Source organism: Camelus ferus, chromosome X (assembly GCF_009834535.1).
Source record: "Camelus ferus isolate YT-003-E chromosome X, BCGSAC_Cfer_1.0, whole genome shotgun sequence".
NCBI classification, from domain to species: domain Eukaryota; kingdom Metazoa; phylum Chordata; class Mammalia; order Artiodactyla; family Camelidae; genus Camelus; species Camelus ferus.
This window is the reverse complement of record NC_045732.1, coordinates 43,167,306-43,190,615: the sequence shown is the minus strand read 5'-3', so window position 1 is coordinate 43,190,615 and position 23,310 is coordinate 43,167,306.

Here is a 23,310-nt window from a genome sequence, read left to right as displayed (position 1 = left end):
CTTGAGCTAAAACCATGTGAGTCCTTAAGAAACAGTGGTGTTTCCTCCATTTGCCCATCGTCCATCCTTTGGAGGTCTCGAGCCCCAGCAGAGGGGAAAGCCACAGTGTACAAGGAGCCTGGGGTCCTCAGCCAGCACATGAAAGTCCACCTATCAACCAGAAACACCCACATTATTCTGTGATGAGAGCAAGAAACAAGCTTTTATTATTGTGTGAAACCACTGACATTGTGGGGTTGGTTTGTTACTGCAGAAGAGTTAACTTCTGACTACACATACAGTGTTGTGTGGATCGAATCCTCTGTGGAAATGGACTTTGCCAGCTGAGGAGCCCACGGACAGGGGAGCCTTCTTCCGGGAAGGTCTCCTGGCTTCAAGGAGCTGCTAGTCCTTCCTTTACAGCAGGCAGAGCTCTGGCCAGGATGAGGGGCTGGGAGGGCATTGGCACCACCCTAGCTGGACACTGGCTCCACTGAGGGAGTGGGGGAACCCTGGACATGGGACTCTGTTCTTCAGAGACCCAGAGGTGAATGAGGGGCTGGTGCTCTGTAGCTTGGCTCAGCTTTAATAATAGGTTTCAGAACTACTATATATAACATAGATAAACAGCAAGGTCCTACTGGATAGCACAGGGAACTATATTCAATACCTTATAACAGCCTATAAGAAAAAGGATATGAAAATGAATATGTGTGTGTGTATACATATATATATATACATATATATATATATATATGTAACTGAATCACTATGCTGTACACCAGAAATTAACACAACATTGTTAGTCAACTATACTTCAATAAAAATATTTTAAAATGACAAAAAAAAAATGGGCTTCAGGGTATATCTAGAGTTGGCAGAATTCAGCCACAGCTTTCCATAGATGAATTAAAGATAGCTTTGCTTTCACTAAATGACTCCAACAGCAGATTTCTTTTTCTCCTTAGAGTGAAGGCACTTTCTGTTGAGTCGCCGAGACCCACTATGCTCCCTCCCCATCCACTGCTGGCCCCAGTGCTCCTCCTAGGACAAAGCCCCAGAAGAACTTGTGGGGCAGCAGCCAGGGTTTCCCAGACTATGCCACCTTCAGAGCCATTTGATGCTCCTATGACCCCAGGCCCACACAATATGCTGGGACAGTGCTTGCTTACAAAGTGTTATTTCTACCCTAAAGAAAACGCCTGCCTTTCCACCAGATCCAGAGTTTGTGAGAACTTGAGGGAAGGCATTTAAACCACATAGGCTCTGTAACTCAGTTTCCTTGTCCATAAAATGGACATGCTAGAACATAGCCTGGCCATCTCAGAGGGTAGTTAAGAGATTATGTGAAAAGGTTCTTTCTCGGTAAGGCATTCTCCCTGCAAGTAACAGAAAGCCCTATTAGAGTGCCTTCAAGTAAGGAGTTTATTTCCTCCCATTATCAGAAAATTTGAGATTGGCAGTCTCAAGCTCAATGATATTGTAAGCAGGGTTGAATTTTCACTTCCCCTCTTCCCTTCTTTCATCTCAACCATCTTTAAGCTTGCTGGCTTTTGTCTTCATGCTTATTGCCTTGTGGTCCTAAGACGGCTGCTGCATTTCCAGCCCTTACATCTGTATCCAATTCAGGAAAAAGGGGTCAGAACAAAGGCTTTCTCTTAATGAAACATTGTCTTTTTATTTGGGATGGACAGACTTCGCTATAGATTATCCTGTATTGAATAAGGGATAATTCCTCATTGACCAAAATGGAATCAAATGTCCCCCTCTCCAATTTATCCAAGGGAGGCAAAATTGCTATGATTCGTTTAGATCAATCATAATCTATTCCCTTGGTCTTGTGGAGGAATTCATCCTCCTTAAGGACAGATAATCTCCATTACCATCTGAGAAGAGTCGGGATGGGATAGTGGAGAGGGAGAGAATGGGGGTGAGGACAATAGGGGAGGCAGTGGGAAGCATTTGCCATAGAACCACAGAATGGGAAGCAAGGTGAGTGCAGTTCTAGCCCTAGTTCTGCATTGGAGTTGCTGTGTGGCTTGGGTTCTGTCTCTTACCCTCTCTGGGCCTTGGTTTCTCTTCTGTACTGGAGGGAATTGAGGTCAGAGGTTTCAAAGGCCACACCATATGTTGGTAGACCTGTGGCCTTGACCTGGACATGGGGGCTGGGCTGTGGAATTCACTACGTGGCAGTGAAGGCCCACTGCATCCTTCAGTGGGGAAGGTCCAGGGACTACTAGGCTCCTGTCTCTTTCCAGCTGGCAGGGGCAAGGATCTCTCCTAGGATCAAGGCCATTTTGGTTGTCCTTGAAGATGTCACTCTGAGGGTGTACAAGGGTCTCCTGGGGCACAGCAGGGGCCCACACCTGGGTCCAATTTTCAGTTTCCAGTCTCAGCTCTGTTACTGATATCACACTGGGTGACCTTGAACAGATCCCTGGCCCTCTCTGTGCCACAGTTTCTCCATTTGTTCAGTGGGGAGGTCAATGATGGTCTCTGCTGGACTTTACAGCCCTGAACTGCTGAGGCTGAGTGGGTTCAAGAAAGACGAAAGAGTCGATAAAAAACAACACAAAATAAAACAAGAAAAAAAGAAAGAAAGACATAAGAGAAAGGTAAGGTTTGCATGCCTAGGACCATGGGAGGCCCTTAGAGGCAGGCAATGGGGGAGTCAGGAATTGCCAGGGAAATGTGGGGAGAGCGCCTCTTATAAGAGGGGAGCTGGAGCTGCCTTCAGTGCTAACACCCTATTGCAGCTGAAGCTTTGATGTGGTTGCTGCACAGAGTCCTTGGGGGAAAGGGCAGATCCTCTGGTGGTCCTTCCAGCCTCCCTCTGTCCGCAGTTTCACTGCCAACTGCAAGCAGGTCTCAGTCAAGGCTGTTCTGATCTTGTGGCCATTAGGGTTTTTCCCTACCCCTTCTCTCCAAGTAAAACCAGAACTTTTGTGGATGGCCTGCCTCCTTTCCTTCCTTTCTTCCCTTTTTATTATTCATTGGGCACCTACTTGGTGCCAGGTGCTGGGGATGTACACAGGACCATGGCAGACCTGTTCCTGTTCTCCTGGAGCACAGAATCTGCTGGGTGAGTCTGCAGTTAAACAAGCAATTAATCTTCCTCATCAGGAGTGTTCTAAAGGGGAGCACAGATGGGGACCAACCAGAGCCAAAGAGGGTGTCTTGGTTTCCTAGGGCTGTTGTAACAAAGTACCAAAAACATGGTGGCTTAAACATCAGAAATTTATTCACTCACAGCTCTGGAGGTCAGAAGTCCTCAATCAAGGTATCAGCAAGGCAGCACTCCCTCCAGAGGCTCTAAGGGAGAACCTAGTTGTTGCTTCTTCCAGCTGCCAGTGGCTGCCAGCATTCCTTGGCTTGTGGCCCCATCAGTCCTATCTCTGCCTCCATGGTCACATTGCCACCTCCTCTGTGGGTATCTTCACGGCTTCTCCTTTACTGTCTATCTCAGATCTTCCTCAGTCTACCTCTTAAAAGGACACTTGTGGTTATATTTAGGGCCTACCAGCTAATCCAGATAATCTCCCCATCTCTGGCTCCTTCATTTAATCCCATCTGCAAGGTCCTTTTTTGCCATATAAGTGAAAATTCACAGGTTCTAGTGATTAGGAGGTGGACATCTTTTGGCGAGCTATTATTTAGCCTGTGACAGTTGGGGATGCCAGAGGGGGAGTCCACAGGGAGGTGATATCTTGGTTGAAATCTGAAGGATAAGGAGTTAAGTTACCCAAGCAGAAGAAAGGGAGACAGAATGTGCCAGTGGCACGTGCAAAGCTCTTGGAGATGAGAACCAACAATGATAACACGGGGAAACCGAGCAGTTTAGGATAGCACATCACAGGGTGATGGGCGGGTTGCAGAGGCCCAGATTAGCCCAGCCAGGCAGAGGGAAGGTGAAGAAATAGCCTGACCATGTCTTGGTGCTTCACAGGTTGTGCGGCTCCATGGTCGTGTGTAACGGACAGGCTGAGGGCTGGCCGGTGTCTGCAAGGCACAGTCCCTCATCACACCTGGGGACTTGGGCTGCCAGCCCCTACTCACTCACTCACTCACTCAGGAAGGCAGGCCTCTGGACTGGAGTTCTCCCACCAGCACAGGTCAGTGTGGACTGACAGTGGTGAAAAGCCTGGCTTCTAGAGTTGAGTGGCCTGGGCTGGGATCACAGCTCTGCCACTCACTGGCAGGATGATGATGAAAGAAATGTTCACATCTTGAGACAGATATAGGGAAGCCATTCTGGCTTATACATGAGTTAACTTGAATTTCATGCTAACTAAAATAGCCTGTTTATGGCCAATCAAATATACACTGTACATCTGCTTTAACTAGGAAAGGAAAAGGCACATTGACCAGAAGTAAAGAATGTCCATGTTAAAAAATAAAGATTAGGGGGTGAGTATAGCTCAGTGGTAGAGCACATGCTTAGCATGCATGAGGTCCTGGGTTCAACCCCTAGTACCTCCATTTAAAAATAAATAAATAAACAAACCTAATTACCCCCCCCCAAAGTTTTAAAAAAAGATTAAATGCCCCTTTTCCTAGGACGCCAGTGCTGGTACTCCTTTGATGGTAAGACTCCCTTCCCAGACGCCAAGGCCATATTGTACGTGCTGGTCTGTTTCTTTGGAAACCTTGAAGAAATGTATCCCTGACTTGTTTAACGTTCTTTGTTCTGAAAAGATAAAACTGTGCTGGAAGCCCTGCTTCTCTGGGGGCAGTTTCTCAGAGTAATCTGGGAAGCGGGCTTCTGGGCTAGTCCTCAGTTTGGCTGAAATAAAACCCTTTTCTATTCTTATTATTGATTGTTTACTGATTATTCTCATGGACAATGGCTTCGGGCAGGTTACTTAACCTTGCTGGAGCCGTCTCCCCGCTTTCCTGCCCTCCAGCTAGTAGGTGCTTTGCAAATGTTAGTTATTATGAACACCAGGAAGCCCTGCCAGCTTTGGGATATTTCAGAGAGAGGCAGGAGAAATGGGGGGCCTCTAGGTCAGCATTAGCCTAAAGCCCACTTCCTCTTTTTTTTTGGAGGGGGGAGGTAACATTTCATTTATTTATTTTTGATGGAGGTACCAAGCCCAGGACCTCAGGCATGCTAAGCACGCATTCTACCACTGAGCTATACACTCCCGGCCACTTCCCCTTTTGTGAGCTCATCTAGTCTCTTATTGGTCAAGCTGGTTCAAGTTCGTTTCTGTAAATTGCAGACAAAAGCATCTTATCTGATAAAGGTTTTTCAAAATCTTTTTTTTTTACTTAGAGAATTATGAAAAAATTAAATGTAGAGGATGTTGTGATGAAAAATTTAGCTGAAGTTCAGTTTTTTTTTTTTACGTTTTGCATTCATGGCAGGCAGTATAATGGTCCCACCCCCAAAGATGCTCATAATTCCCAGAACCTGTGACTGGGTTATGTTACATGGCAAAAGAGAATCAAGGTTTCTGATGGAATTAAGTTTGCTAATCAACTGACCTTAAAATAAGGAGATTATTTTGGATTAGGTGGTGGACCCAATGTAATCACAAGGTTCCTTAAAAGTGGAAGAGGGAGGCAGGAGTGAGATGATGCGAAAATGCAGCTGACGTTGTTAACTTTGAAGATGGAGGAGGAAGGCCAGGAGCTGCAGGAATGTAGGGGCCTCTAGAAGCTGGAAAAAGCAGGAAAACAGAATTTCCCCTAGAGCATCTAGAAGGGAATGCAGGCCTGCTGACACCTTGATTGGAGCCCAGTAAGACCCATGTCCGGATTTCTGACCTCCAGAACTGTAAGGTACTAATTTGTGTTGCTTTGAGCCACTAGCTTAGTGGTAATTTGTAATAGCAGCAATAGGAAACCAACAGAACATTCATTTATTTTTCTTCTGTTAATTTAATTGAAGAGAAACACAACACCTTTTAGTTCAACTAACTTGTACAGCACAAGCCCATTTGTATAAATTGCTTTTATTTCTTTTTTGTTTGCTTGGTTTTTTTGAGGGGGGAGATAATTCGGTTTATTTATTTTTTTATTTTAATGGAGGTGCTGGGGATTCAACCCAGGACCTCATGCATGCCAGGCATGCACTCTACCACTGAGCTATACCCCTCCTCTTTCCTTCTCGCTGACTCTCCACCCACCAGTCTTGCTTCCTATCCATGTACATGTGGAGAAAGAACATGGCGAGAAAAATGGTTATTTCTTGGTAGTGGGATTTAGAGTGATTTTTTTTTAAAAAGAAGTTTTTATCTTTGTGCTTTTCTGCACTATTTTATTTTGCATTTTTAAATTTTTTGTGGGTTTTTTTGGGGGGATAATTAGGTTTATTTATTACTTTAAAAATTTATTTATTTAAAAAAATTTTAGGGGGGAGGTCATTAGGTTTATTTATTTATTTATTTATTTATTTATTTATTTATTTATTTATTTATTTATTATTTTTTAAAGGAGGTACTGGGGATTGAACCCAGGATCTCCTGGATGCTACACAGTATCTGCTCTACCACTGAGCTATACCCTCCTCACCTGCATTTTTTTTTTTGCCAAAACAATAAGGCCATGATTACATATAATGTTCATTGCCAGAGCCCTTACTGATGCCCAGGGCCACCACTGAGCAATCTGTCCATCCATGTGAGGTCTCACCACATGCAGCCTACTCCTTCCTCCTCTACCCCCATCTTAGAGAAAATTTGTCTCTGGCTGTTATGGGCTGAACTGACCTTCCTAAATTCCTATGTTGAAGCCCTCATTCCCAGTAGCCCAGAATGTGACGGTATTTGGAGATAGGGCCTTTAAAGAGGGGATTAAGTTAAAATCGGGTCATTAGGGTGGGCCCTAATCCAGTCTGATTTATATCCTTATAAGAAGGCAGATTAGGACAAAACACAGAGGAAAGACCACGTGAGGACCCGGTGAGTAGGTGACCATCTGCAAGTCAAGGACAGAGGCCTCAGGAGAAACCATCCCTGCCAACATCTAGATCTTGGGCTTCCAGCCTCTAGACCTGTGAGAAAATACACTTGTGATGTTTAAGCGAACTAGTCTGTAGTATTCTGTTATGGCAGCCGGAGCAGACTAATACACTGGCATTACCCAGTACTTTGCTCCAAAAATACAAGTTCTGTGTGATAATAATTTTAAAATATGTTATGTTCTCAGAGAGTTGATTTCATTCCTCAAAGATACTTCATTTTCACTGTCTTGTAACCTCCTAAGAAACCCGTAACAGATCAGAATGGTGCTTATGATTCTTTATTTGACAGAAGGAAAAACAGGCCCATGGGGGACACAGGACTTGGCCAAAGTCACACAGCCAGACTGCGGACATCCAGATGCCAGCCCTGGATGTGGCATAGAAACACTGAGATCAGGAAAATGTATGAAGGGGGCCAAGAATTCTGTCTTCTTGTCTAAGACAGTCCATCAAATCACAGTTTTCTTCTGGAAGAATCACATTTGATTTCGGCCCTGATATCGAAGACAGCCTCATCCTATTGTTCAGAGAACCTTTTATAAGTAACAAAAAGCATTGAAAACATTTTTTTAAATTTGCTAATGCGAATTTTATGGATACAAAACCAAACTGAACCCTTCTTGGCTCTCCCCATTAACTCAAGTTTGCGAAATTTTAATGGATTTTTTTTTAAAAAAACATGCTTATTAATGAGACTATGGCTTAATTTTTAAATGAGGATCTAAGCTGCTGATATTCCCATTAGGACTTTTATTTAAGCTGAGAAAATATTTACCAATCATACCTGGGCTTTACGGCCGAGTCTCTATGAGATGGTGAGGTCAGGGGTCATGCAGGGCCGTGGGGCATCAAGTGAGATATGAGGGGCTGGGTTGGGAGCAGGGGCTACAGGACTTGCCCAAGAGCTGTTGCTCCACATTGGGGATGAAGAATGGGGGAGCTAGTGCCAACCTGATAGCCAACCTGCTAGCAAACCCTCACCTATATTTCTCCCTGACGCCTCCAGGTTCATAGAGAGCACAGTTGGTAGGGGAAGGTGAAGACAGAGTCAGGGGTGGCTACCCCAGCATGTCCCAAACTCAAATGCCTGTGGGGCTCAGCATTTTCATGAATGAAGCTAGACCGGCAGTGGGCACAGGGGGCATTAGGGACACAATGCCTCATCTAGAAGGGCAGCCACCACCCAGCTCCCACCCACTGCTGCTGTACAGGTGGTCAGATCTTCCAGTATCTCAGTGAAAAGCCAGATACTGCAGTTTAGTAGAGAATCTTTTACTTTTTAAAGGTTGATCACTAGTTAAATTAAAAAAAAAAAATCCTTTGCAGCCAGTAGACAAGTGGGCAAAAGATTCGAACCGGTGCATCGCGGAAGAGGAAGCCCAAATGTTCAATAACCATGTAAAAGATATTCAACCTCATTATTCACTGGGGAAAAGCAAATTGAAACCACAATAAAGAATATCACACAATATCACATTGGTAAAAACAAACAAACAAACAAACAAACAAATTTAAGATAATTCTTTATGCACTGCTGGTGGGAGTGAAACAGGATTCCACCACTTTGGAAAACCATTCGGAAATGCTTAAGAACGTTTAAAGATATACATCTCCTGTGGGGGAGGTTATGGCTCAGTGGTAGAGCTCATTCTTAGCATGCAGGAGGTCCTGAGTTCAATCCTCAGTACCTCCATCAAATAAATAAATAAATAAACCTAATCCCCAACGCCGCCCCCCGCCCCCGAAAAAAAACCGAAACAAGAAAAAAAAATTTTGTGATCCAGAAATTCCACTTCTCCAGGCACACTAGGGAACAGAGAAACATCGTGGAATACATCTACTTATCGCTGGGTGATAAATGCCCAGTCCTTAAAAGACAGCCAGTGAGAAACCCTCCTGAAAGCCAGCCAATCAGAGACAGGCTTACGTTCTAGACAACAGCCAATCAGCAAGGGCTCACTCCTGCCGCCTGTTTCGAAAGTTTACTCCAGCGAGCACCAGAACACGCTGCGAAGTCCATCCGTGCCTCCACGTTCCTACTTCTCTGCGTCCGCCCATCCCTCTGGCTTCGTTCTGAAAATTATGCTTTACAACTTACTCGCTCTCACAGGTAAACGTGATGTTCACTTTATTTGCTGCAGACAGCAAGTTCACAGCCCTTATGGTCGGTTATGCATCCCCACGTACTATGAGATGATCACGTCCAATCTTTACAATTCTTGTGGTGGTTGCTATTAGCTGTTTTTTAATTTGTGTATTTGAACCCCCAAACGGTAGAACGCTGGTGTAAGTTTCGTGGTGAATTTACTAACATTAGGCTTTTTTTAAACGAGGGAAAAGTCCTTTTGAAGCTCTTTGAGCCGTACGGAATCGTTCCTTCAATATCAAAAAGTGGTAGAAAGTCAGATATAAACCAACATAGCACAGTTAAGTATAAGCGATGTATGATTTCTTCAAGTCGTATCGTAGAAACTGATAAAATAATTTTTTGATAAAGGAATTCATATTAAGAAGATAAATTAATCACGGCAGAAGTTGTAATCGCCGTACATTCTATATCGTTATTAATTTTTCAGCTTAAATCACTGTTTGAATGTACTGCTACCAGAAATATTTTCTGATTTCAAAACTACAAACTGATTTTCAAGTGCCGGGATGAAATCCACTGCGATAATAACAAAATGTAATAGCTCCATTTCCTATTACAAATATTATGAAAGAGCTAAATACCTCACCTTTTTCTGATGTAACAGTGAATGCACGATGTAATCACAATGCAGAGGGAAAATGTCCCCTTTGCTTCTGCAATATTTTTCTCATGAAAAAGTCTTGCTCATTAGGCTCTTTCTAGTAAAATCCTTTCCATTTGAGAATTCGGAAGCAATAGAAAATTTTTGCAGAGGCTTTCTTATTGAATTAGGAGTTAATGAAAAAAAGTTGTACTGCTTTTGGTGCTTTCACTTGAAAGAGACTTTCAATTTCATTGATGTTTTTCAGGAACTGACATTTGGCTCCATTGATTTTTTTCTATTGTTTTCCTGTTTTCAATTGTAGTGATTTCTGTTCTTATCTTTATTATTTCCTTCCTTCAGGCATAATTTTTCTAGTTGCCTACATTGGAAATTTAGATAATTGATTTGAGAACTTTCTTCTTTTTTTAAGAAACATTTTAATGTTGTTAATTTCCCTCTCATCACTACTTTAGCTATATCCCACAAATTTTTATTTGTTGTATTTTCATTTTTATTCAATTCACAATAGTTTCTAATTTCCCTTCTGATTTCCTCTTTGACTCATGGATTATTTAGAAGTATCTTGTTTAATTTCCAAATATTGGGGGATTTTCCATATATATTTCTTTTATTGATTTCTAGTTTAATTCCGTTATAGTCAGAGAACATATTTTCTGGGTTTTAAAACTTCTAAATTTGTTGACGTTTGTTTCGTGGCATAGAATATGGTCTGTTTTGGTGAATTTTCCATGTGCACTTGAGGAGAATTTGTATTGTTTGTATTCACTGTTGGTTGGAGTACTCTATAAATGTCAGTTAGGTCAAATTGTTTGGTAATGTTGTTCAAGTCTTCCCTATCCTTACTGATTTTCTGTCTACTTTTTATCTTTATTACTAAAAGAAGACTGTAGAAGTCACCAATTATAACTGTGAATTTGCCTGTTCCTCCTTGCATTACTATCAGTTTTCACTTCATGTATTTTGAAGATTTGTTAAATGAATGTACATTTAAGATTGTTATATCATCTTGGTGAATTTACTGTTTTACTATTAGATAATGTCCCTGTTTATTCCTGATAATTTTCCCTGTTCTGATAGCTACTTTGTCTGATAGTAATATAATCTCTCCATCTTTTTATCCATCCTTTTCCTTTTGACTTGTCTATATCTTTATATTTGAAGTAGTTTATTGTAGAAAGTACATAGTTGGATCTTGTTTTTAAAATATGTATATATAATCAGAAAGCTTCTGTCTTTGAATAGATGAGTTTAGACCAAGGGTCAGAAACTATGGCCTGTGAGCTGACCGGCTATTATTATAAATAACATTTTATTGGAACACAGAAAACACCCATCCATTTACTATTGTCTATGGCTACTTTTACACTATGACAGCAGAGTTGAATAGTTGTGAGAGAGACTGTACGGCCTGCAAGCCTAAGATATTTACTATCTGGTCCTTTAAGCAAAAGTTTGTGGACCCTGGTTTAGACCATCGACATTTAATGTGATTATTGATGTGGTTGGATTTATTTTTCAGTGATTTTTTTCTTTTTTTAATTGAGTTATAGTCAGTTTACAATGTTGCATCAATTTCTGGTGTACAGCACAGTTTTTCATTTATACATCAATATACATATATTCATATTCTTTTTCACCGTGAGCTACTACAAGATCTTGAATATATTTCCCTGTGCTATACAGTATAATCTTGTTTATCTATTCTATATATACCTTCCAGTATCTATAAATCTCAAACTCCCAGTCTGTCCCTACCCACCCTCCTCCCCGCCGGCAACCACAAGTTTGTACTCTATGTCTGTGAGTCTGTTTCTGTTTTATTTTTAAGTTCACTTGTCTTCTGTTTTTTTAATTTAGATTCTGCATATGAGTGATATCATATGGTATTTTTCTTTCTCTTTCTGGCTAACTTCACTTAGAATGACATTCTCCAGGGACATCTATGTTGCTGCAAATGGCATTATGTTGTCATTTTTTACGGTTGATTAGTATTCCATGATGTGGTTGGATTTAGGGCTGTCACTCTATTATTTGCTTTCTATTTCCCCCTCCTTCTTTTGTTCCTCTATTTCCCTTTCTTATTTTCTTTTGGATTGTTTGAATACTTTTTAGGATTCCATTTTAATTTATCTATCAGACTTTTGGCTATATCTCTTTGTAATAATTTTTAGTGGTTGCTCTAGGGATTGCAATGCACATACCTAATCTTTCACAGTCTTTTTAGAGTTGATATTTTACCGCTTCAAGTAAAATGTGGAAGTCTTGCGACCATATATTTCCCTTTACCCTGCTCCCTCCTGTTATATTGTCATATTTATTACATCTATATACTCTGAAAACATCAACACTGAGGACATTTTTGCACAGAACAGTAATTCATATTTTAAAGAATTTAAGAGGGGGAAATGGGTCTTCTATATTTACCCAGAGATTTACCATTTCTGTTGCTCTTCCTTCATTCCTGAAGTTCCAAGTTTCCCTCTGGTATCATTTTTCTTTATCATTTCTTGTAGAACAGGTCTGCTGTTGACAAATGCTCTTAACTTTCTGTCATCTGAGAATGTCTTTGTTTTGTTTTCATTTCTGAATGTCATTTTGGCTGACTGGAATTCTGGGTTGACTGTGACTTTCAGTACTTTAAAGAAGTTGTTCCACTGCCCTTTGGCCACTATATTTCTGATGAGAAATATGTGGAATTTGTATCATTTTTCCCCTATGTAATATGTTGTTTTTCTCTAACTGCTTTCAAGATATTTATCTTTTGGCAATTTGATTATGATATATTTCTTTGAGTTTATGCTGCTTGGAGATCATTGCATTTCTCGAGTCGGTTAATTTATGCCTTTCATCCAAGTCTGGGAAAGTTTTGGCTATCATTTCTTCAATTTTTTTCCACACCAGCATCATCCTTTATCTGAGGCTTCAATGGCATGAATATTTGACCTTTTGAAATTGTGTCATAGGTTCCTGAAATCCTGCCCACGTTTTCTAATATTTTTCTTTCTGTTCTTCAAATTGGAGAATTTCTGTTGACCTATCTTCAAGTTCACTGATTCCTCTGTCATATCTATTCTTCTATTGAGCCTGTCCCGATAAATTTTTATTTCGAATGGTATATTTTTGGTTCTAAAATTTCCAATTAGTTTTTTTATAGTTTCTCTATAGTTTTTATATACTCTATAGAGTGTATATTTAAAATAGTTTCTTTGATGGGACTTTTAAAAAATTCTATTTTTTATTGAAGTGTAGTTGATTCACAGTGTTAGTTTCAGGTGTACAGCAAAGCAATTCAGCTATGCTATTTTTTTCTTTTCAGATTCCTTTCCATTAAAAGTTATTATAAGAAACTGCATGTAGTTCCCTGTGCTATACAGTAGGTCCTTGTTGTTTATCTGTTTTATATATAGTCATGTGTATCTGTTAATCCCCAACTCCTATTTTATTAAAAATAGTTTTAAAACATATTTCTCTACTGAGAACTTCTATCTTACCATTCATTTCAGTGTGTTTACCTTTGCTTCATGAGATATGGTTGGCATAGCTTTTTTACAGTCTTTTAAAACAATCTTTGAGAATTCTAACATCTGAGTCATTTCGTTTTGGTATCTGTTGTCTTGAGAATTGGTTGCATTTTCTTGGTTCTTCATAGGTACAGTAAGTTTAGGTTATATCCTGGACATTTAAAATCTTGTGTTGTTTAGACTTTAGGTCTTCCTAAGCTCCTGAAAATAATAGTTTATTTGTTTTTTATCAGACAATCCACTTGTTTGGGTTCAAACCACAAGTTTTGTCTCGCTTTCTGTGGGCAGTACTTCTGATGTCAGTTCCATTTTCTTTTTTTTTTTTTTTTAACATTTTTTATTGATTTATAATCATTTTACAATGTTGTGTCAAATTCCAGTGTTCAGCACAATTTTTCAGTCATACATGGACATATACACACTCATTGTCACATTTTTTTCTCTGTGAGTTATCATAACATTTTGTGTATATTTCCCTGTGCTATACAGTATAATCTTGTTTATCTATTCGCGGAGGGTGGGAAGGGATAGACTGGGATTTCAAAATTGTCAGTTCCATTTTCAAAGCTTTGTCGTTCTGTTTGGATCTGCTCATGCAAGCCTGAGGCTTGCGTCAATTTACGCACAGAATTAGGGGGTTCCTTTCTCTAGCTCTCTCCTCTGTGGAGTTGCCCTCCACATCTCCAGCCTTCAGGGGCCTGTCTTCCTCGTCCTCTGGCCAAAATGATGCCATTTCTCCCGGAGATTTAGCTGCCTACACTGCTGCCGTAGAGTTCTGACCTGGGGCTACCATTAGGGAAAAGCCAGGAGAGAAACAAGAAAAAAAAAAATCCCCAGAGATTCCCACTACCTCTTTCCACACTCTTCAGACTATAGTCGGGCATGTGGTTCTGGGTGGGAGATCCTTATACTGTTTGAAGATCGTTCTCCAAAATGTGTGATCTCTCAGCTCTTTAGGGGTTTTTAATCTGAATTAGGATTTATTTTAACTATTTGGGCACTTGTGACAAAGAATTTGGGAACTCTGAACTATGTGTATGTATCTGTGAACTATCTGTGTCTGTGTATATGGGTGAGGTCCCTGAGAACCTTTGGTTTCTGTGTCCCATGAAATGAGGTCCCTAGGTTGTTTGGGGTCTATTTCCAGGTATGAAGTCTCTATTCCTTTTGAGGGTATCAGTCCCAGGGTGTGATGTTTCTGACTTGTTAAAGTACTGTTTCCAGTGACTGAAGTCTCTAAGCCATTTATGAGCCAGTATGCCAAGGTATGAGATCTCTAAGGTGTTTGTGGTTTGTGTACTTGGGCGTAGGGTCTCTGAGCTGTTTTGGTGTCCAGATCTTAGGATGTAAAATCTCAGAACTCTTTTAGCATCTGTCTTGCACGGTGTAAAGTTCCTGAACCATTTGGGGGATGCTTTTAGGCGTGATGTTTCTGTTCTTTTTGAAAAATCTCAGTTCCAAGGCTGATGTCTCGGATTAATTAGAGCCTGGGTGATTAATCAGGGTATGAGTTATCTGGACTGTTTATCAGGCTGTGTCACAGGATTTGAGGTCTCTGGACTGTCTGGGGTGTGTATATCGTGGTATAAGGTCTCTGGAATATACGTGGATATGTGTCTCACAGTGCGAAGTTTCTCAGCTCTTTGGGGATCTCTTTCTGTGGTGTGAAGTCTCACAACTGTGGCGGTCTGTGCCCAGGGTTGGAATCTCTTATAGTTTGTGTACCAGGTTGGGAGACCACAGACCACGTACCAGCTCTGTGACTTACGGTATGTTGTTTCTGAACTCGTTTGGAATGTTTGTCCAGAGGATGAGCTATCTGAAATTGTATGCATTTTTTTCTTAAGACTTTGAGGTCTTTGAACTATGTGTAGGGTTTTGTCCCATAGTGTGAGGTCTCTGAGGTGTTGGGCGTGGGGTGAGGGGCTCTGTCCCAAGGTATGAGGTCTCTGAGCTGTTTGGATCACTGCATCCCTGGGTGTGTTCCACAGTGTGACGTCTTGGACAGAGAGGACTCAGTCCATATCTGTGTCCTAGCACGTGAGATCTCTGAGTTTCTCTGGGATGTTTGTTAATGGTACGATGGTTATGAATGATTTTTTAGTCTGAGTCCAAGAAATGAGGTCTTTTAGCTTTTTGGGGTTCTGAGCTGTCTGAAAGGTATGAAGTGTGTGAGTTCTTTTGGGTCTGTGTTCCATGCCATGGAATCCCTGTGTCACCTGGGGTATGTTCCAAGGTGTGAGGTCTCTCATGTTTTTGGTGGTTTCTGTGTAAGGGTGTGATGCCTCTTACTAATAAGTGGTCAGTTAGATTTTGATCAGGTTTGGGTCTCAAGTCGTGGGTTTGTTTCTTTACCAATCGGTTTCCATGAAGTTTGTGATTTATTTAGGAGCCTGTTTGAAATCTGCTACCAAGGTAGGAGGTTTATGAACAGTTTTTCTGTGGTCTGTGTCCAAGGTGTGAGATGTCTGAACTCTTGGGGTGACTGGTGATTGTGCCTAGGCTGCAAGGATTCATTTTGGGGGGTCTGTACCCCATTGTGTGAAATCTCTGGAATATTTTTGGATCCTGGTCCCAACATATGAGGTCTATGAATTCATAGGCATCTGTGTTCATGGCCTGAGGTCCCTGAAATGTTTTATGACCTGTGCCCAAGGGTGTGAGTTCTCTGAACTGTTTTGGGTCTAGGTCCCAGGCTGTGAACTTTCTGAGATTTGGGGATCTATGTCCAGGGTATGAAGTCTCTGTGCTGTTTTGGGTTCTGTGTCACATGATGGAAATTCTGAGCCATTTGGGATATGTTTCCAGGTGTGAAGAGTCTGTTCCTATTGATAGTCACGGTCAAGGGTGTGATGTCTCTGAACTTGTTCTGTTTCCAAGGGGTGGGGTCTCTGAGCTATTGTGTATGACTGTGTAGAATCACTGTCTGTTCATGGATTTGGGTTCCAGACCATGAGATCTCTGAGCTGTCTGGGGTTTTGTGTTCCGAGTGTCATGTCCTCTGAGCTGAGGTACTTGCCATCTGTGCCCCAGAGTGAATTGCTTGGGCCGTCAGGGGGTTGGGCATCCTAGAGTGAGAGCTGTCAGAGCTGTTTGGGGTAGGTGTTCGGGCCTGAAGGTCTGTGAGGTATTAGGATTCTGTGTGACAGGATGTGAGATCTCTGTTTTGGATTTTCCCTGAACTCACGAGGTCTGTGAGGTTGGATGGGAGGAGCGGGTGGAGAGAATGGTCCGGGTCCAAAGCTTAAGGCCCCAAAATTGTTTAATGCTGTGCCCAGCATGTGAGATCTCTGAGCTCTTTGGGACACTGTGTCTCAAGGTGTGAGGTTTCTGCAGTGCTTCTGGGTCATTGTCCCAGCCTCTGAACATCTCCGAGCTTCATGGGAATCTGCATCCGGCATACAAAGCCTCTGAATTGTTTTATGATCTGTGTCCTAAGTGTGTGAGGTCTTTGTGGTCTTGGCATCTGGTAGCATGGAATGAGATCGCTGAGGTGCTTCTATTCCTGTTTGTCTCAGTGTAAGTTTTCTGAGCTGTTGGAGTGTATTTTTCCTAGCATGTGGAGTTTGGGGCTCTTCTGGGGCGTGGGTCCAGGGTTTAAGTTTTCTGAACTTTGTGGGAGTCACTGCCAAGGATATGAGACCTCATAGCTCTTATGGGTCTAAAGCCCATCACTGAGATCTTTGATCCATTTGGCAGAAGTTTCCAGGTGTGAGATCTCTGATGTTTATGTGGGTCTCAGTTACAAGAATGAGGTCTTTTATTTATTTCTGGGTATATTTCCAGAGTCTAGGGTTTCTGAGGTATTGTTGTGGGTGTGTATGCCATGGTGTGATGCCTTTATGATGTTTCAAGGTCTGTGTCTGACGTGTGAGGTCTCTGAACTGTTTGGGGTCTGTGTCCAGGGTGTGAGTCCCCAAAACTGTTTTAGCCTTTGTGTTCCAGGGCGTGAGGTGTCCAAACTCTTTGGATTCTGAGTTCCATGTGGTGACATCCTTGAACTGTTTGGGATGTGAAATCTCTTTTCCTTTCAGAGATATCAGTCCCAGGATGTGGTGTCTCTGTCCTGTTAGGAATTCCTTTCTTGATTGTGATATCCCTGTCTTATTTGGGGTCAGTTTCCAAAATTATTTATGGGGATGTGTCACGAGGTAGGACATCTTTATTTTCTTGGTGGGTCTCTATCCCAGAGTGTGCGCTCTCTGAAATGTTTTAGAGGTCTGTGTCTAGTGTATAAAGTCTATCAGGTGTTGGGTACCTGTGTCTGGAGATCTGTGAATGTTTGGGTTTCTCGGTCTCAGTGTGCAGGTTGTCCAAGTTCATGTGCATCCTGAGTTCCACGATGTGAGATTTTTGAATAATTCATTTCCAGGCATGAGTTTGCTGCTCTTTTGGGCGATCTCAGTTCCAGGGAGTGATATATCTGATCTATTACGGTCCCGTGTCCAGGCACCGAGGTCACTGAGTTGTATCAGTGTCTCTTTTCCAAGGTGTGAGGTGTCTGTGTTTTTGAGTGTCTGTATTCTTGAGTATGAAGTCTCATTAGCTGTTTAGAGATCTGTTTCTGTACTATTTGGGGTTCCATGTCTTGTCCCAGGGTATGAGGTTCCTGAGTTGTTTCGGAACTTATGTGCAGGGTGTCACCTTTCTGAGCTATTTGGGGTCAATATCCCAGGGAGTGGGATCACTGAAGTGATTATGAAGTTATGATTTGGGTCATGACGTTTGTGTCACAGCTCTCTGAGCTGTTTGGGTGTGACATCTCTGAACCCTTTGCGGGGCTGGTGCTCATCTGATGTCTTTGAGCATTTTTTCCCTCACTTGCTTGCCCATTAACAGCAGGTACATGTGTGGCACCCTCATTCTGTTTGTGTCCAGGACTCTGAGTTGTTTCATGCTCTATGTCAAGAGTCTGAGGTCTTTGCCGAGGTTTCTTATGTAGATCCCAGGTGGTGAGGTCTTTGAGCTCTTTTGGGGTCTGTGTCCATGGTATGAGGTATGTGAGCTATCTGGGGTTCAGGTCCCAGTGTGGAGGGTCCCTGAGGTGTTTTGGTGTCCCAGGGAGTGAAGTCCCTGAGATGTTTATAGGAGTCTGTGATTGGATGAGATCTATGAATTAACTGGTTATCTGTGTCTTGTTACGTGAGTTCTCTCATCTTTTTAATTTAGTTTAATTTTAAATTAGTCTTTTTTGGGGGGTGGAGGTAATTAGGTTTATTCATCTATTTATTTAATGGAGGCACTGGGGCTTGAACCCAGGACCTTGTGCACTCTACCACTGAGCTATACCCTGCCCTCCTTCTCTGAGCTTTTTCGCCAGCTTTTGGCCAGAGTGTGCGGTCTCTAGGCTGTTTTTGTGGTCTGTGTCCACGTGTGAGATCCCTGAACTGCTTTGGGTTCTGTGTCCCACGGTCTAAGGTCTCCAAGCTCTTTTGTGCTCTGTGATATCCCTGAGCCATTTGGGGCATGTTTCCAGTGTTGAGGTCCCATTCTGTCTCACAGCCAGCCTGTACGCCACGGTCTGACACAAATCACCTTTCCTTCCCTTAATTGTGTGCTCCTCCCATTCTCGTGCAGACCTGTGCGTGTGTATTTCCTTAGAATACATATTTAGAAGTGGAACTCCCAGGTCAAAGGAGTCATTTATTTAACAGATTCATTTTGAGAACCTACTGTGTGCAGGGCACATTTTTAGGCGCTGCAGACACAGGGAAACTGGAAATCCATATATACACACTGGTGGTACTGTCATTCCAGTGGGGGATGGGTGTCAATTTTTTATTTTGATAGATACAGCCACACAAATTCACACTTCCAGTGGCCAGGACTCTGCAGCAAGGGGTCGGACGCCTTGGCTTCGCTCCTAACAAGATCGTCAGATTATGGGACTGGGACGGTCCACTGGGGGGATATGCGAGAGGGAGAAGGGGATGGAACATGGGCAGAGGGGGGAGGAAGTCATGAAAGAGTTTATTCAGTTGTGTTGGAGTGAACCAAAGTTTGAACAATTCCTGGGACATTGACATGAAACAGCCCTTCTTAGGTCGCACACACAGAGAGTATGAGGCGTGGGAATAAAGAGTTAAGAATGAGACACTGCAGCTCCAGGACACCATTGAACGATGCGAACATGGAACAGTCCGCTCTGGGAGGTACCACGGGAGTGGGGGTGGTCGTGTATTTTGGAAGAAACCACTGTACGTGTGGGGACACGAGAGGTCCTGCACGTGGAAAGACCCCCACCCTAGGCAGAGGAGCGAATGGTGATGCCCTGACCGACCTCGGCGCCGGGAGCTGGGATGGGGAAAATCCCACCCTTCGCCTTAGAGCCTCCACCTATCTGGAAGCCGCGATCGCCATGATTTTATATCTCGCCCCACCTGGGTTGGCTCTACGGCTTCTAATCATCAGCGGAGAGGTTGGGGCGGGGGGAAAATGGAAGGCGGCGGAGAGGTGATTGGTTTCTGGATGGGTAGGGCGGGATCAAATCCTGTCCTGGGCTCCGATTGGTCACTGCAAGATTGGCTACCCAAGCTCTTCCAGGGTACCGAGATTTTCCGGAATAGTTTACCGGCTGCAAGCCGGGCCCTCCGGCTCCGGGCTGCCATTGGCTGCTGGTTCAGCGCAGGCGCTATGGCTCCTGGGTTGGCGTTCGGGGTTGCTCTGAGGCAGGGCTTTGGCTACTGGAGACTGTAGGTTCGAATCCCATCTAAGAACTTCAGTTTGCGCACCTGTAAAAGAAGCTGGCATTATTGGCTGGCACAGAATGTGTCGGGTAATCTTTTCTATTCTCTTCTACCTGTTATTTCTCGTTTTAAAACAATGCTTATTGCGTCCCATTATATTGATTTCAGGATTCACTCACCATTCACAATAGCACTGAGAAAAATTCGTCTCCAGGGTTCCTGACATCAGGGTATCAGGCTGCCTCTGGAGGTCTGAGTCCTGCAGAGAAGGTTCAAGGTGATCTCATGATCCTCCTCCAAGCCATCCCCTCCTCCCCTCAGAGAGGATGACTTGGAGGTTTCCTGCCCCTCTCTGGACGAGGCCTGATTCGGGGTGTGTGGCGGTGTGTGTGGAGGAGTAGGGTGAGGGGCTGGGCCACAGATGCCTAGAGAGCGATGCACGGTTTCATGCTCTAGGATACAGGGGTGTGTGGCAATTAAAAGGAGAATTTTGAAGAGGGGCAAGACTTAAAGGAGTAAACTTTTTAATGATGGGATTTTAAGTATCAGGCAGGAGAGGTGTTTGGCTGAGTGTAAGAGGGAAGTGGTTCTCAAGTCAGTCAACTCTCAAGGTAGTTATTACATGCCGTGTGCAGTTTGGAGGGCTGTATCCAGAATGCGATATCTCGGGTTTGTTTTGGAATCTCACTGCAGGGTATGACATCTACGAGCAGATCATTTAGTCTCTCAGCTGCTTTGGGAGTCTACTTCACAGGGGTTTAGGTCTTCCAGATGTTTGTGGGTCTCTGTCCCAAGATGTGAAATCTCTAAGCTGTTTGAGGGTCTTTGTCTTCGGATGTGTGGGCTTTTTTTTTTTCTTAAAGTTAAACTTCATTTTTGTTTTTTTTTGGCATTTCTCTGACTTTCAAAGGGGTTTAATATTGTTTTCTGAGTTTGTGGAATGATGTATTTAAGTTTTATAACTTCGCTTTTATGTCCTTTGATCTTTTTGCTTTAAAAATTATTTTAAAATCATTTTAGACTTAGAGAAAAATGGCAGAAATAGTGCAGAGTTCTTGTATACCCTTTGCCCAGCTTCCCCTAATGTAAAGAACTTACATAACCCTAAAACAATTTTAAAAGCAGGAAATGAATGACACTTGTTCATGAGCTTTTGTTCCCCGGTTTGGTGTGTGCTCAAGGTGTGAAATGTCAGATCTCTGGACTCAGAGCTCTCTTGGGTTCTGTGTCCCATGCTGTGATGTCTCTGAGCATTTTGGTGTATGTTTCTAGATGCTAGATTTTTCATCTTGGTGGTTTTTGTCTCAGAGAATGATGTCTGACTTTTTAGGGGTCTCTTGAGGGTCTGTCTTCTCTGAGCTGTGTAGTGTCTGAGTTCAGGGTGTGATGTCTTTGAGCATTTTGGTGGCCTATGTCCAAAGGTGTGTGCATGCTCAGTTCCTTTTTATTGGTCTCTAGCAAAGATTCTGAGGTCAGTAAGTGCTTTGGGGTTCTGTGTGTAGGGTAGGGTTCCTCAACCTCAGCACTGTCGACAGGTTTTGGGGGGGTATTGCTGAAACTGATTATGTAAGTGAAATCTCAGACCATGCATCTTCAAATTATGGTATTCTAGGCTAATCTTCTGCAAATCAAGAATAAGTGGATGAATAATACATTTTTAAATTGAAATATAATAAACCAAAAAAAGAAAAATATAATGGACCTACAACACCCTGTTGGTTCCAGGTATACAACACAGTCATTCAGTATTTCTGTGCATTCCCAAATGATCACCATGCACTACTGATATTTTGGATCGGAAAATTCTTTGTTATGGAGGGCATTGTAGGATGTTGTATTCATCTGCTAGGGCTGCTATAAAAAATAGTATCATGAGCTAGGTATCTCAAACAACAGAAATTCATTTTTTCACAGTTCTGAAGGCTGAAGTCCAAGGTCAAGGTGTCAGCAGGCTTGGTACCTTCTGAGGGCTGAGAAAGAGGATCTGTTCCATGCATCTCTCCTAGCTTCTAGTGGTTTGCTGGCAGTCGTTCTGACGTTCCTTTGCTTTTGCTGCATCACCCTGATCTCTGCCTTCATCTTCACATGGCCTTCTCCGTGTGTGTGTGTGTGTGTGTGTGTGTGTGTGTGTGTGTGTGTGTATGTGCATGGGTGTCTGTGCCCACACTTACCTGTTTTATAAAGACACCAGTCATATTGCATTTGGGGCTCACCCTGCTCCAGTATGACCTCATCTTACATCTGCAATGACCCAACTAAGGTCACATTCTGAGGTTTTAGGGGTTAGGACTTCAACATATGAATTTTGAAGGAACCCAATTCAACCTAGACCAGATGTTTAGCATGAGAAAGAAAGGAAAGGAGGGGGCGAGAGGAAGGAAGAGAGTGGGGGGAGCAGCCCCCAACATCCAGAAGCTGTCAGAAGAGTCACAGCTCAGCTATATTACTCTCTTATTAGATATAAACAGTCTCATAGGATACTAACCTCAGACAAGGTTATTCTGAGACCATGCTAAAATGAGTCAAAGCAAAGCCACTTTATGTTGTCTAAGCACAGACAAAAACAAGGTCACTGCGCCACCCACAAGATGCCAGACATCTGCCTCTTGTAGTTAAAATGAATGACTGCTCCTTCTCTATCAATTTGAGCTTTATCCTCACCCTAGTCTGCCCTCCTTATAGATTTAAAGATTTATTGAGATACCCAGTCATAAAATTGCCCTCGCTTTCTGACAGCATCCAATCTAGAGTGAGCCCCTACCTCCTTGGACCCTCCCCCAAACCACTCAACTGAAGCCCAAATCTTATGATTGGTTCTTTCTAACACCCTCTTACCAACATGTTCCACGGTTCCCATGTTTACTCTCACTGCAATCAGTAGTAAACCCAACTTGTTTAACTACAGCTATATTCCTGGGGGTAGGGTCTTTGGCTAAAGGGCACTGACAGGCAGCATCCCTGATCTCCACCCAGTAGATGCCAGTAGCACTGCTGCCCTCCTAGCCTTGACAACCAAAACTGTTCCTAGATATTGGCAAATGTTCCCTGGGGGCTAAGGTAGGACGTTTTTGAGTAGTTTGGGGTCTTTGTCTGAGGTTTGTGTTCTCTGAGAAAGTGTTTGGGTCTGTGTCTCAGAATGTGAGGTCTCTGGTCTGCCAACAGCGTCTCCTCCCCGGTGTTTGAAGGCTCTGAGCTCTTGGGAGTGTTGTATCAGGAATGAGTGACCTCATCATGTACCAAAATCCAGACGTGAGGTGTTTGTGGCACCTCCTTCAACCCGGGCCATATGCCAGTTCAGAAAGGCAGTGAGAAGTGGGGGTCACGTGATTAGTTGTGAACTCCTCCACACAGATTCACAGCAACCCTGGCTTCCTTGTCTAGACCGTGAAGTATAGGTGGTCCGC